Source organism: Pseudorasbora parva, chromosome 12 (genome assembly GCF_024679245.1).
Source record: "Pseudorasbora parva isolate DD20220531a chromosome 12, ASM2467924v1, whole genome shotgun sequence".
NCBI lineage: Eukaryota > Metazoa > Chordata > Actinopteri > Cypriniformes > Gobionidae > Pseudorasbora > Pseudorasbora parva.
This window is the reverse complement of record NC_090183.1, coordinates 39,727,567-39,742,532: the sequence shown is the minus strand read 5'-3', so window position 1 is coordinate 39,742,532 and position 14,966 is coordinate 39,727,567. Positions and strand designations below refer to the sequence as shown.

General features: G+C 37.1%; 1 protein-coding gene across 1 annotated transcript in view; it reads left to right on the top strand.

Moving 5' to 3' along the window:
- ca16b (carbonic anhydrase XVI b) overlaps window positions 1-14,966 on the top strand; it is a 130,159-nt gene that overhangs the window by 43,479 nt on the left and 71,714 nt on the right. The gene's annotated exons all lie outside the window — the stretch shown is intronic.

Genomic DNA, 14,966 nt, shown 5'->3' with positions numbered 1-14,966 from the left:
ATTTCTCTTGAAATATCTCAATGTCTTTTTTTGTTTGAGTGGAAAATAAATGGAGATTTTTTCCTGAGAATAACATTGTAATCTCACATACATCTCCTCTAGAGCCACAAACTGCTCAGATTTACCAAGATATTAGAGTTGTCCATCCAGCCATCCATTGTTCTTTCTATCATTCTATCTGTCATTCTCTCTCTATCCATCATTCCATTGTTCTATCTATCGTTCCATGTCTGTCTGTCTGTCTGTCTGTCTGTCTGTCTGTCTATACATGTCTGTCTGTCTGTCTGTCTGTCTGTCTATACATGTCTGTCTGTCTGTCTGTCTGTCTATACATGTCTGTCTGTCTGTCTGTCTATACATGTCTGTCTGTCTATACATGTCTGTCTGTCTGTCTGTCTGTCTGTCTATACATGTCTGTCTGTCTATACATGTCTGTCTGTCTGTCTGTCTATACATGTCTGTCTGTCTGTCTGTCTATACATGTCTGTCTGTCTATACATGTCTGTCTGTCTGTCTGTACATGTCTGTCTGTCTGTCTGTCTACATGTCTGTCTACATGTCTGTCTGTCTGTCTATACATGTCTGTCTGTCTGTCTATACATGTCTGTCTGTCTGTCTGTCTGTCTGTCTGTCTGTCTGTCTGTCTATACATGTCTGTCTGTCTGTCTGTCTGTCTGTCTGTCTGTCTATACATGTCTGTCTGTCTGTGTGTCTGTCTGTCTGTCTATACATGTCTGTCTGTCTATACATGTCTGTCTGTCTGTCTATACATGTCTGTCTGTCTGTCTGTCTGTCTGTCTATACATGTCTGTCAGTCTGTCTGTCTATACCTGTCTGTCTGTCTGTCTGTCTGTCTATACATGTCTGTCTGTCTGTCTGTCTATACATGTCTGTCTGTCTGTCTATACATGTCTGTCTGTCTGTCTACACATGTCTGTCTGTCTGTCTGTCTGTCTGTCTGTCTATACATGTCTGTCTGTCTGTCTGTCTGTCTGTCTATACATGTCTGTCTGTCTGTCTGTCTGTCTGTCTGTCTACATGTCTGTCTGTCTGTTTGTCTATACATGTCTGTCTGTCTGTCTGTCTGTCTATACATGTCTGTCTGTCTGTCTGTCTATACATGTCTGTCTGTCTGTCTATACATGTCTGTCTGTCTGTCTACACATGTCTGTCTGTCTGTCTGTCTGTCTGTCTGTCTATACATGTCTGTCTGTCTGTCTGTCTGTCTGTCTATACATGTCTGTCTGTCTGTCTGTCTGTCTGTCTGTCTACATGTCTGTCTGTCTGTTTGTCTATACATGTCTGTCTGTCTGTCTGTCTGTCTATACATGTCTGTCTGTCTATACATGTCTGTCTGTCTATACATGGACATCTATATGTTTTAACTCATCATCTTGTAATCAATGTAATTTCAGTTCTACTTTCTGAGAATGAACTGTCATATGCAGTAAAAGGCAATAATACTCAAGCACTGTAAAGGTTTTGCCAAAGCCCTGACTGGCTTCCTTTCTGTAGGATTGTCTCTCCAGATCTTAGAATCGCGTTTGAATGAGTGCTCCCATTTACTTTTGCTTTCAATTGGAAGTGCGGTGGTGCCGAATTCTCCTCCATGGTCGAGTCCACTAACATGTAACACACCTGTAACACGCTCAATGCGAGCTTCACTAACACACACTCATAACGCGCTCGTCTTCTCGTCACGTGATCAGTGCTGCACTCTATGTATGTGCGACTCGAACAGCTCGTTCTAGATGAGCTGATGGAATTGAAGAGATTGCTATCCACCTGAATTAAAAATATATATATTTCTATAAAAAGCAAAACTAGAGCGGAGGTGTAATGTAAACGTAGCATTGGCATATTCTATCCAACTTTACCCCTTACACTCCGTCATGTCCAGGCCATGACAGCTTTTCACCTCGACGAGAAATCTCATCATAGTTTAGTCTCACGAGATCTCATCCCACCCCTAATTTCAACACATTTGTTTACATTTTTAGACCTCCTAATGGGGAATCATCCGAGACTAAATCGGTACTCAAACCCAATATAAGTCCTAAGATATGAGAGAGCAACCTATAACCCATACACTTTTCTACTATAGGTTTGCTTTCCAAATGAAGCACACTGTAAAGTGTTAGACTTTCTGTAGACCGTGCACGAGTTTCCATGAGTGCTTTGAACAGATGTTGTTGTTGTTTCTCAGGTATAGCTGTGGTTCCTTTGCAGGTTCACTGAAAGCATTAATGAGGCTAGTCAGCATGAAGGGTTTATGATTCAATTCACAAGCAATATCTGTCTGCAGCACTTGTTTGTGCATTTTTGCTTGTCTTTCGCACATTTTTCCCTCATACAAAGGTTTTATCTTCTCACAAGACACTTTAACTGTCATATTTTTTTTTTTCTCTTTTTGAATCAATTTCATTGTTTTGCAGCTTGTCCGTGTCAGAGCACTGTGTTGTGCGTTCACTGTCAAGTAAAACCCATGCCAGTATCACTTGGTTGTTTGACACCACACGTGCTGATGTGGTTCTGTGGATTTTAGAAACTGTTTTGGAGATAAGCTCTTTTAGAAAAAAAGGTTGCACATCATTTTTCTTAAAGGAGTTTAAAGAGTTGAGTTGAGACACATAAAGCATATTACAGATGTTACAGAATAAAATATTTAATTTTTTCAATCTCTCTTCAACATCCAGTGTTGTTTTTAAAGTAAAGGTTTTCTCAACATGGAAGAGATGCAGCACTAACAAAACTATACGAAGTACCATAGTACTGCCATGAATTTTTGGACTTGGTTCTATGGTAATACCATACCTTTTTGGACATTCTTTGAAACACTCAAATTATGTAAATAGTATGCCTAATGAATATGGTAGTTCCGTATTATAATAAACAGTTAATCAAAATACATTACCATAGTATTTCCATCTGAAATCACTTGCCATTGTTTGTTGACCACAAAATTAATTATTTACACTTATATTTTACTACAAAAATATAAAATGCGATTAAAGGGATAGTTCACCCAAAAATGAAAATGTGATGCTTATCTGCTTACCCACAGTGAATCCAAAATGTAGGAGTCTTTGTTTCTTTAGTAGAACACAAATGAAGATTTTTTAAATTCCAACCGTTGCAGTCTGCCAGTCATAATGCATGTGAATGGGTAACAACTCTATGAGAGTGGGAAAAAAAAACATGCTTAGACAACATGCACAAAAACCCTGCTGCTTGTGATGACATGTTGATGTCTTGAGACACGAACCAATCGGTTTCTGTGAGAAACCCAACAGTATTTGTTTTTGTTTTTTTACATCATATCCAGACGAATCTCATCTAGTGTTCCCATCCGTCATTACTTCCGTCTGGCACGATCATAGATATATTATGTAGATGTCTCATTCGGCCGATCCGCGCAGGCACTAATGAGGAATATATATATATATATATATATATATATATATATATATATATATATATATATATATATATATATATATATATATATATATATATCTCTATGATCGCGCCAGTTTGACTTTACCAGACGGAAATAAAAGCGGATCAATAGTGCAGCCGTTTTCAATTGTTTAAATGAGAAATATTGTGATCAGGGTTTGAAAACTTTTTCACTCAATGGCTAATTTTGCTACTAAATGTAGTTACAGGCCATTTAGAACTTCTGCTAGCCAGAAAAAAATAAATAAACCACATTAAATTCTTATGTATATATAGTAGTTTCTTTGTTGAGATTCCCGCCACTCATATGTTTCCTTGGTTACTGTCATTATTACTTCATATGTGTCAGCTGTATGCTATTATTATCCTCATTTGTGTTGACTACTTTTGCTCCTTCTCCTGCACTCCTTGTCCGTTCACCGTTAGGTTTAGTTGTGTTGTGCCTGTCTGCCTGTTTTGGATGAAACTATTTGAAACTTTATTCATCTGTCTTTACCTGCCTGCCTGCAAATCATCTAGCCATCTTCCGCTTTCATCCTCATTCTTTTCACAAAAAAAAATTATTTAAGGAGGACAGATCAATACAGTGCAAAATTGTTTGTTTAGTTCTTTTCCTGTGTATGTCCTGCAGTCCTCACAATGCATTACATTGTCTGTTGACTCAAAGACCAGCTTGCCACTTGGTAGTAAAACTTCAAATGTTCTTTTCTTGGTTTCCTTCATTGCTTGGCAGGTTTTTACTTTTTTAACTTTTAAAAATGTCCACATTATGGTTATGAACAAGCAAACAAGTTCAGATATGTAAATCAGTAAATCAGATGTGCATAGATTCGCTAGTTGACTCACTAGTTGAGTATTTGCATCTGAATTTGCGCAGATTTGGCTTATATGAACTTTCCCACCAAATTATTTGATGGCGTTACCTGACACAGTTGAATTTTACCCGCATTTGGTGGGTTGGCGGGTGTTAATTTCAAACCCAGATTGTGAAGTGGATTGCGACGTTCCAGGAAGAAACCTCAGGTCTATAATCAAGGCTTTTCAGGGAATTTGGAATCAGTGTTTACTGATAAAGAGAATAACTCCCTTTGGAGTGGACTTTGTGTTTCGTACCTTTGCAGAACTTTTTCATGCTAATAGCAGCATACCACACTAAAAAGTTGAAAATGCGTATTGATTTATGATTCGGATCGCCAATGTTGCCAATGTTTGGCAGTTTGACACGCGATCCGAATCATGAATCAATACGCTGATTCATGGCCGTTTGAATCTTTATTTGAGGTTTGAAAACAAACGCGGAAGAGAAGACAATGCTGAATAAAGTCGTAGTTTTTGTTATTTTTGGACCAAAATGTATTTGCGATGCTTCAAGAGATTCGAAATAACTAACTTATATACGGTAGTTTACTGTTAGAGTTTGTGATTTACCAAAAAATTTTGGGGTCACTTTGATGATTTTTTTATTCCCTTTCTGGACATGAACAGTATAGTGTGCATACACTTCGATACGCTCTCGGACTAAATATAAAATATCTTAAACTGTGTTCCGAAGATGAACGGAGGTCTTACGGGTGTGGAACAACATTAGGATGAGTCATTAATGACATCAATTTAATTTTTGGGTGAACTAAGCCTTTAACAGTTCATAAATTGGAACTGTTAACTTACAAGTCATCTTTAAGACAATCCCACTAACATCAGAAAGCACTGCTAACAGGCTGTGTCCATGAAAGCAGTTTACCTTTTCTTAGCTTTAATGTTTTTCAAGGCTTTAATGTTCTTTTAAAATTTGTGAAGCATCGTGTTTTTAGTCTGCATGTTTGTGCTTTTTTTGAGCCGAGCCAGAATGCATTTGAACCTTTCATGCTCTCACAATGATTTCTGTGCCAGAAGCGTTCTTCAGGCTTTACCTCTTTACCTTTTCCCTCCTTTAAACCCATTTTCACAGCAAAAGCAAATCAAAGCTTGACAGGTGCGGGAACAATTACAGATTGCCCCAAAAAGCCAGTCTAAAATCTATTTAAGGATTGACACATTTGCTTTTATGTGCAATAAGTTAATGCAATAAGTATGAAAAATAACTGTTAAAATATGCAGGAGACACAGGCAGTGATTATTTCTAGCTTGACATTATTCAGTTTGGAAACAGGATAAGTAGGTCTTTGTTGGTAATTTTCCCAAACTAGGCATGCAATGTGCAAATCAGTATTGTTTATGTACATGCCAATGATCTATAAAGGATCCAACAAACTTTATCAGAGGGTGGATAAAATAACAGAGCCCACTAAACAATATATTGATCTCAAGAACCTAATAAAGAGCAGATCTAACTTTTGCTTTCAGAAAAGGTTCCAACAATCTCAAGTGAAATATTGCACCATCCTTCAAAGTAGAAAAGCCTCCAGTTCTGTGAGGGATGAAGAAAATGGAAGTCTATTTCTCGCTTTGAGCTACAGAACTTCATTCCAAGAGGTAGTTCGCTACATAAAGCTGTTTAGTATATGGATGAGACAGTGACTGTACATGTGGACAATATTTTTTATTTTATTTTTTACACACAATAACCAGAGTAAGGACTTAATTAGATTAAAGCTACACTGTGTAACTTTTTTAGTTTATTCTTAGCTAAAATCACTTAGTTCTTTCAAAAATATATGTGCTCATTAATGTATATTTACTTCTTTCAAGTAATAATGCATTCTCGTAATTTTATAATATACCATTGAAAATGCATAAGTGTTAGGGGTTCGGATGGCGGTCGCCATGTTGCTCCTCCATCTTGAAAGTACATTTGCCAAAGAGGGACATACCCGTAAATTCAAGCTTCGCTTTTCGCGTTTTTACACTCGATGGCACCGTGTCGCATGTGAAGAGGAGGATTGCTTGAGGCTGCTATATGATGATGGAGGATCACTCTTAAGCCCCTTTCTAAATGCACGTCGGACCAGCAATATTCCCGGAACATTGCCGGGTCACCTTCTGTGTGAAAGCAACCACGTCCCGGAATTGATTACCGAATTCGACCCGGGTCGGGGACCTAGTAACATTGCGGGATATGTATCAGAGTCGCCAAGGAAGCGGAAAAGAGAATTAAGACGGCAACGCGACAGGCAAATCAACAAGACAAAAGTAAATATTGGAGTGGCCTTTCCAAGATGGAAAGAGCTCATGAGGAGCAACGATTTTAAAAAGAATGCCGACGTTGCCTGCTTTCTTCTCGACAGGTAATATTAATTCAGCCTATTTGTGTATATTGAAAGTTTTATTGTTGCTTGGCTAATTATATCATGGTGTGCTGTGCATAACACTAGAACGACGTCTAGGATAGTTTTCCTCGCGTCAATGATGAAAAAGTATTGTTTACCTTATAACATAAATCAGTGTTCAATGACGGATAACATGAGATTAATATTTGAATTGCATTATAATTTGTTTGCCTTACGCTAGTGATGTCATAATATAAAGAATAACGATAGCACTGATAAAAAAAGTTCCTTTACTAAGAATAGCTTGCATTCGTCTGGAACCTGATAGCTGATGTTAGCAATGAAATGGTAAAAAATAACGAAAACGTAAAACTATTATTCATTTTACATATATTAATTTGATCATAGATCATTTGGCAAATTAAATAACTGCAAATTATAATAGTTTTCAAAAGTAACCTCATCACTTGCAACACTCACCGAAGAGGTCGAACTGGAAGCCATGACTAAATCGGCCACCATAGGAGTTGAAACGAAATCGAAATTAAGAGGAACAGAAACTATTATACACTGGATGGTCATATACCGTTTCACCACTAGATGGGGGAAAATATCACACAGTGTAGCTTTAAGGACTTAAAGATTATTCTCTACAAATTGTTGTTCGTTTTACCACCATTCTTCACATACCACAATGCACAACACAAATGATGAACTCACATACAGGCCACTATACCTCTTGAAGGTGCAGTGTGTTGTATTTATGAGGATTTATTGACAGAAATGCAATATAATATAGATAGCTGTTTTCAGTGTAGTTTAAAGATAGTCACTAGTCACTCTCTGCTCTCAATGACGACAACATTTTTGTCCTGTGTCGTCCCCTGTAGCTTCTCTATGTGCACTGAAAGGGAGGGGTGAGTGTTGGGTGCTGCATTTCACAACCTCACCACTAGATGCTGCTAAAATTCACACATGGCACATTTAAGCTTTGGGACCTGTTTTGGGGATATCCGCCTGGATTTGGCCTACCCAAATTGAAAAGCTTCCCATGCCCACATACAGTGGTCTAAATAGATAATGTTTTGTGTAATTTTATAGAAAACCTGTAGCCTAGAAATCTAGACGCACCCTAGCGGCAACAAATCTAATCTGCCGCGATTGTCATCTAGCAACTCTCAATACACGTCTGAGCTGTAAAAGCCAAACTCTGGTTGGGCCAATCACATTGTTTATGGAGTCGGTGGGTGGGGCTTAACATATTGACGGCCGAGTTGCACTTGCGTGCTTCTAATAAACACAGAAGCTGGAGAACTGCGGTCTTTCAAATCAGCTTTGACTGCGACTCTGGACGACTTGGAGTTAAGCTTTTCTCTGAGAAAAGAACAAAGAATGGCACTGAAGTCATTCTTAAGAAGGGAAGATGTGTTCTGAGTTTTGCCGACTGGATACGACGAAAGTTTAATCTGTCAACTAGCTCTGCTTCACCTTCGTTGCTCCTGTTGGTTGTAGCGCTATCCAGCTAGAAAACCTGTTGGAAGTTATAATATATATATATATATATATATATATATAATAACTATATTATACTATATTATAATAACTATATTATATATAATATATAATATAGTTTTTATAAATTAATTTGTTTAAACTTTAAAGTGCGTAACTCAGGCCCTGTGTGCTCTAGCACCCTGCAGAGAGTTTTGACTGTGTCCACTAGATGGCAGCAAACAATTCTAAAAAATTCTAACCAAAAAAATCATATGGGAAGATTGAGTAGGCCAAATCTGGTCAAAATGGTCCCTGGGTAATTTAGTGTAAAGAAGTTACTTTGTGTAAAATAAATGCAAAAGTGATGCATATTTCCAAAAAATAGGCATTTAAAGCATTCAAATGGTACCATATGGCTATGCAGACTTTTAAAATTTAAAGTATTGATGACCTCAACCTTGGAGTTTAAGAGGTTAATCATTTTATGTAAAAATACAAAACATTTCTATGGACGTATTGGATATTATTCAGTGGCGTGATGAACATAGCATCCGTTCTTCGCACCGTCTCTGGAGGAAGACGCAGAGACTGCACAGCAATTCGGAGTGAAGGGAAAACTTGTGTGAACAAAACTCGTCATCCGTGTACGTCCAAGCCCATGCACACTTTAGTCAGAGCGGTTATAATGCGATTAATGTGTTTACGCGCCTCTTGATTAAAATCAGCGTATGCCACATAGTTGAATGTGATTATGGTTACTATGATTGATTTTAATCACATTAGTTTAATCAAGGTATTGTTTACACAAGGCAAAGTTTAATTAGAATATTGGGAAAATCCCATTATAATTGCATTATGACGATGCATGTACACAAAGTATAGGAAGCTGGATGTGTATACGGTATTTTACTTTTTTTTAACTCATTTACTGAAAAAGTTTTGGGGTTAATAATATTATTTTACATACATACCTTTTATAAAGTTAGTTTTAAATACAATTTTACAAATTTACACATTTTATTTATCAAAGATTAAAAAATACATCATGGTTTACAAAAAAAAAAAAAAAAAAAAAAAAAAAAAAAACTTTTTTTCAACATTGAGCATAAGAGACTTCTTTCAAAAACATAAATTCTTTCAAACCCCAAACTTTTGAATGGTAGTGTACATTCACAACAAAACATCATATATTTTTTTTAAATGTACATAATATTCATAATGAATAAATATTTTAATTTATGTAAAGACTGTGTGTAATTTTCAGATGAAAAACAAAATGTAGGAGTAATTATAAAATGTGACACGCTACTTATCATACTTATTCAGCCATTTAGGTTTAACTGCATCCTTTACATTTCTCAATTGAATCAGATTTAGATATATTTTATACTTTTTTCATTGCTTGGGAGTCTAGGATTTACTCCTCCAGCAGGTTATGTGTCTTTGTGTTGGCCTTGAATAAAGACGGCTTCCATATAGTGGTGCTGTAATAAATTTCAGCTTTGTGAAGCTCTTAATATAAAGTTTGAGTTTTTGAGTTTTTTTTCATTAAGGTGCAGAAAGTCTCTGACTTTTTTTAGTCTTGGCCTTTTCCCACCTTTATTTTGCTGAAATAATATAAAAAGTGCTGGAAGTTAGAGGGAGAAAGATATCAGAGTGTCTGCTTTTTCTCAGATGTTTCTCCAAAAATCCCTTTGAAGACAAATATAATTAGATGATAAAAGAATTTGATGAAAATTGTTTAAATTGAAAAAGATATTTTTTGAGACTCTAGACACAATGGAGTGTCTAGAGCAGTTGAAACATCTGAAAAGCAGGAATCTTCAGCTAATGTCTCCATTTGCAAACTATTGCTTCCTAGGAGCTGTTGGATGTTTTGAGCCGGATCTAAACTTACCCACATGAGCTCTTTAACTCAACTATAGCTTAAATGAGTTATATACAACCCTTAAATGGTTCTGTCAGGTATTCATATATAGAACCTTGAATAAAAAAAACTAAAAGAACTAATACATTTTGTTTAAATTCATGTTTCATTTTGAATATATTTTACAAGGGCTTTACAATTTGGGGAAAATATCTAATTGTAATTTAATCTGGTTAATAATGAATTTTATTTTAATTTTATTTTTTACAATTTAAAAAATTGTCTAATAAAAGCTCCAGGGTTACCCGGTAACATCCAGGCAGCCTATGACTAAAAATCATTGGAAAGGTCTAAGGGTTTATTATAAATATTATTATTATTAAAGAGATCCCATGGTGTTGAGACTTGTATGGCTTAATATAACATAAATGATGTCTCTTACTGAATTATGTAGTAGAAAACCCATGAAAGATCTACGTTATTTTAAAAATCGATTTTATATTTGGACCATGGGCGGCGCCATTTTGTTTGCGTTCTAGGTTGATGACGTAGAGTGGTTGAACTCCTCAATCAGCTGGCATTACCCGTAGCTATTTTTACCACAACGCAACTCGAAAATTGTTTCAGAGTTAAACAAAACCAATGAATTCCTTTGTAATTGTACTTAAAACACACTCAAACATACATGTGCACACAAACTCACCTACACAAGTCACAAACAGATCGGCGGGCGCGCACACGACAGGCTCTGTCTCAATCGAGATGTTGGGCTGCTCAGTCTCCACGACAGGGGCTGAATCTGAAATCGACCCTATACCCTTAAATAGGGCATTATTTGAAGGGACGGACATTTGTAGTGTTGTCCGACACCATAGTGGACCTGTTCGAGTGCAGTCATTCAGTCTCACGTTCCACCGCAATAACGAGTGTACAGCCGATTTACAAACAGCTGTCCGACTTCACGCACTCAAACATACATGTGCACACAAACTCTCTCTCTCACACAGACTCACACACACCCCAACAGATCGGCGCGAACACAGCAACACACACACACACCAACAGATCGGCGCGAACACACACACAGCCCAACAGATCGGCGCGAACACACACACACACACGCACGCACTGCGCGCGCATACATAACCCTCAATCTATTCCCTGTGTATATCCTGTTCAACACATCCTGTTCCCCAGATAGACTGTTGATAGTAGATTAACTATAATGCCTAATGTGACCAGCAGAGGGAAATATCTAGGTAGGACGATGGGATAAAGTAACGTGAGGAAGAGAGGCAGGATGTTTTGGTGATGATGCATGCGATTGAGACAGAGCAGTCTGTCAGTGTGTGTGTGCGCGCCCGCCGATCTGTTTGTGACTTGTGTAGGTGAGTTTGTGTGCACATGTATGTTTGAGTGTGTTTTAAGTACAATTACAAAGCAATTCATTTGTTTTGTTTAACTCTGAAACAATTTTCGAGTTGCGTTGTGGTAAAAATAGCTACGGGTAACGCCAGCTGATTGAGGAGTTCAACCACTCTACGTCATCAACCTAGAACGCAAACAAAATGGCGCCGCCCATGGTCCAAATATAAAATCGATTTTTTAAATAACGTAGATCTTTCATGGGTTTTCTACCACATAATTCAGTAAGAGACATCATTTATGTTATATTAAGCCATACAAGTCTCAACACCATGGGATCCCTTTAAAATCTGTGCTCAATTTCTTAATTTTGTCAGGAGGAATGCAAAAACAAGAACAAGTCTATGTCTTTAATATGATATATGACCCTTTTATGTATCCACTGTGGGGAAAAACTGTACACTGGAGAAAAAATATATATTGAGTGTCTAGAGTATTTAGAGTATTATTTTTCCAAAATAGTTTTAACCCAAAATAGGATGAAGTGAGCACTGCTGGGCACTAAACACACTCGTGTTTCATTCATACTGGAAAACAGAGGGCGCCCTCGAGCAGAAACTCCACATGTGCCTCAGAGAGAATTAAAAAGACCCCTAATGGAAAGCTTGCACTGTAGCTGAATAAAATAGATGGGAGAAACGCTTTGACTGATTAAACATGAAGACAATAAACACAAGACTGCATTAAGATAGGGTGTGTTGGAGTTCTTCAAGCCTTCTTGGGTATTTTCATAATAATGAAGTATATTATAATGCAATGCTAAATCTAATGGACTTTATCACTGTACAGTTTTGCAAGTTAAATTTTTGCCTCGCTTGATACAAGACAACTGCTCAACAGTCTGTGGTTCTTGTTGTCCAATTCTACAGTTCATGATGGGCCATACATTTTCAATAAGAGACAGATCTGGACTGCAGACAGGCAGTCAGGCACATCCCTTTTATGGTGTAGAGTGTCTAAGAAACCATTTTGCTGTAGCATATGTAGAATGAAGCCTGGCATCGTCTTTCCTCCCAGGGAGGATGACATCTTGATGGCAGTAAATGTCTCTGTACAATCCCAGCACATGTCTCCATGTCAATGGTACATTCGCACACATGCAACTCACCCATACTGTTTGCACTAATGCGCCTCTATACCATTACAGTTGTTTGCTTTGCATTGGTCACTGAAAAAAGTCTGGATTGGTTTCCTTTCGTCTTTGGGACTGAGAAATGATGTTGTGGGAAATGTTTTTCCCCAGACCAAGCTGAAACGTGAACTCATCTGGCCACAGCACACATTTCCGCTGTCATTTGGGCCGTCTGAGATTAGCTCGGGCCCAGAGAACTCTACAAAATCTTTGCATTGAACTAATCTATAGCTTTCTCCTTGCGCAACAGTGATTCAAGTTGCATTTCTTGATGTTGACTTGATGTGTAAAGGGACAACAGTTTCCCAGACTACTTCCGAGCCTGTATGGTTATTTTTAACACGGTAACATTTTGGTTCCTTGTAGGATGCCATCTTGAGGGATCGAAGGTCTCGCACATTCATCAGAGGTTCCAGCCTTGCCCTACAAAGACTGAGATTTCTCTCAATTTCCTGAATATTTTCACTATATTATATGTGAATATGTATGGTAGATGGTGAAATACCTAAATTGTTTGCAATCTTGCCTTGAGATACCTGATTTTTGAATTGTTTGACAATTCTGTCATGAAATTATGAGCCATGACTCATCTTTGCTTGCAAAGACTGAGATGCTCCTTTTACACTCAGTCACGAGTGTTCACCGGCTAATTGTGGACTGTTTCAGAACAGTTTCACTTGGATATTCTTTAATATTTTCTTTTATTTTGTCTAAGTCCCAATTTTTTGGAAGTGTGTTGCAGCCATCGGAATCAAAAATTGTTTATAATTACAAAATACAATTAAATTGTGGCCTGTGAAAACATTGGACTTTTTTTTCTTTGTACTTTTGTCAGTTTGATTATGGTTAAAGAGAATTAGTGTTAGTGATTTAGAATTCACATATTCTTTATTTTACTGCTTTTTCCAAAATGTCCTAACTTTTCCGGAATTGGAGTTTTATTAGGCAATCATTTAAGACATTTCTCCTTATGTAGAAACTTTGTAGGTGACATAAAAAAGTTTAATTATATATATATATATATATATATATATATATATATATATATATATATATATATATATATATATATATATATATATATATATGTATGTATATTATCTCAACATAAACACGTGATTAATTTAAAACGTATTAAAAATAATTTAAATTACTGAAGCACATAAAATTGCCTAATTTATGTCATACAGTTACAGTTTGATGATCTTGGAAGTCGAGAGCATCTACAGTAGCGCAAGCACCTGTAACCCTGGTTTCGCTTCTCTTTTTGCAATCAAATCATTTTAAGCCACAAAAATCCGGGAAAGTTTTCAGTCCAGTTATGTAAGCAAATGCATTCAAGCAAATCAGTCCAAAACGGCGCTAATGTAAAGAAAACCAGGCTTATTACATCAAAGAGGGAAGAGAGAGAATAGACACTCAAGTTTGATTTTAGTTTGATTGGTCATTCCGGTGTGTGCTTCATTTTAAAACATGAGCTCTGTCATGTTCTGTCATTGTTTCTGAGTGAGAGCCCTCACGTGCCGCACTCTGTGAAATACAGACTGAATGGAACATCAAAACATCCCACCACTGTTTCTTGGTTGGATAAATCAAACCAGTGTCACCATAGTTAAATTTTGATGAATGAGGATTGCAGTCAAGGTGAAGAGGATAGCAGTGACGAACAGGAGTCGTACAGTAAGCACGCATAAGTATTGATGCGCAAACACGTGGTCCTGTTCGGTATTGCAGCTTGACTTATCTAAAATATAAACAAGCTCTTTGCTGTGGCACTGTACACATATACAGCGAGAATTCTGAAAAGTTTTCTGTATGAATTTTATGGAATCTTTATATCATTTGGCTATTTGATGTCCTTTTGGACTCTTCTAGTGTCTTCGGTGAGAATCACCCATCAATCTGATGGTTTACTTTGCTGGATATAGCAAATGATGATGAAATGAACGTGTTAAACAATATAAATGGTGTATGCTTAATTTAATAAGTGTGTGATTAATTGCATCTGTTGACAGTCCTAATACACACGTAAACACACAATAGTGCAAATAAAAAAGAGATGATGGATGGATGGATGGTGGAAAGTTGGTGGGTGGTTGGGGCTCTAAGATGTGTCTCCTTAAATATTCCAGAAAAGGGCTACAGACTTTCAAAAAGAGTTCGAGTTTTGGTTTTTGCCTCATTGCTGACCGAATCTTCATCATTTTGAGAGCATGTAAAAAACAAAAACCCATTGGCGAAAGGGAGTGGGAGCTGCTGACTTCCAGTTCATAAGAATTAGTCATCTAGTGACGGGTAAAGTTGCAAAGGCTACACTGTCGGCATTTAATGTGTTTCATTTGATAGGGTTGGGGTCTATTGAAAGAAAAACACCTTAAGACCT